The sequence below is a fragment of the Montipora capricornis genome, chromosome 3, assembly GCF_036669925.1.
Source record: "Montipora capricornis isolate CH-2021 chromosome 3, ASM3666992v2, whole genome shotgun sequence".
Classification (NCBI taxonomy): Eukaryota; Metazoa; Cnidaria; class Anthozoa; order Scleractinia; family Acroporidae; genus Montipora; species Montipora capricornis.
Window position 1 is genome coordinate 57614681 of NC_090885.1, and position 1786 is coordinate 57616466.

A 1786-nucleotide genomic window follows, 5' to 3' on the forward strand; every position below is an offset into this window, starting at 1 on the left:
TAAGAATTTTGTTGAATAAGACTTTGTTTTATTTTTATTTTTCTGGTTTTTGGAAGGAAAAAGACATCCAAAAATTGACGTAGATTATTGAATAATGTACAGTTACTTGTACAAATGTAGTTGAGGAGGAAGCCCCTTTGTAGTTATAAGTACTTGAAAAATCAACTTCAAAGTCTTTTTTTCTGGTAGTTCACAAAGTTTGTAACCTTTATTAAACAGTCATTACTTGTATGTAGTTAAACAATGAGAAGTTATTTCATGGTTTTTGCACCTCTTGTACATGTGTCACTGGTCAAGTGCTTTTTTGCACGCGGCAGTGAAACTTATTGTTTTAGTTGTGTCTAATGACACATTCATGTCTTCAGTAATTTGTAGTCTGTTTGGTGCAATCCAAGTGTCAATAATTCCAAATTTGGTTACAATTTTCATAAATCCATGTTCTTTTTCAATTACTTTACCAAGAAGAGTGTTCGGATGTAATGGAGTTTTGTCCACTTTATCAATTTTGATTTTGACAAAGTTGTTGACTTGGAATGAAATAGCATTGGGTTTGCTTGTTGTCATTTTGTTGTTGTATTTCCTTTGTGTGTTTCTTGCTTTTTCTTGTTGAGGTGTCCTTATCTTTTTTGTTGACTTGATAAGTGAATGACAAGCACGTTTAGGTGCAGGTTCTGCATCCACATCTTCACATTCTTCTATAACATTTCCCAAATTTCAATTTTGTTTCCTTTTTTGAGTTGAGTGTTGTATTTCGTCAGCAAAATTTCGGCATTCGATTGTGTTCCACAAAGTGATCTTTTAGTCGCTTTTTGGCTTCTTTCTTTTTAACTAGCGATGTTTTTGAGCGCATTTTGTTTTTCAAAGGTGTTCCTTTTCTTGGTTCTGGAACGGTCCCCTCTTGAAAAGCGAGAACAGATTGTTCCTCTTTTTTGTGTTCCTTTTGATGAATTCGGAACGTGCTTTCATACTACTTGGGAACAAAATGGTCCTTCATTGCTAAAAGGGGAACCAATTGTTCCGAGTTCCGAATCCCGAGCGGAACAAATTGGTCCTTAATGGGTGATTTGGGAACTATTGTTCCTAAACATGTGTTCCTTTTGATAAAATGGGAACGTGCTTTTATAAAGATACGGAACAAAATGGTCCTTTATTGTTAAAAAGAGAACCAATTGTTCCGAATTCCTAATCCCAAGCGGAACAAATTGGACCTTAATGGGTGATCTGGGAACTACACCTTTTGCTGTTCATTTACGCAAAAGATACATTCATTTACGTCAACAGTCGAAACTACGTTCATTAGCACTTCCATGAACTTCAATAACGCGAACGAACTTTCAATAACGCTATTTGCATGTGAATTAACATTCAATAGCATCAACGGATGAACCATTGCACCTTTGGACATTCAAAGATAACAAATATCCTTTCAATCTCGCGCAATGGTTAATCATTAACACTAATAGAAAATCAATTGCATAGTGTGACAATCAATGGCGTATTAGAGACATAAAATAATCAATTTGCATGGAGACGCACAATCAATTGCACCTCCATACAATCGTTTATTCGAAATGCGTAAATGAACAGTAAAAGGTGTATAGTTCCAAAAAAAAATGTGTTCCTATCTACAACATGGGAACCAATTGTTTCGAGTTCCGAATTCCGAGCGGAACAGATTGGACCTTAATGGATGATTCGAGAAATATTGTTCCTAAAAATGAGTTCCTTTCTATCAGGGGCCAAGATGGCACAGTCGGTTAGTACGCGGCCTTGGTGCAAAGAGGTC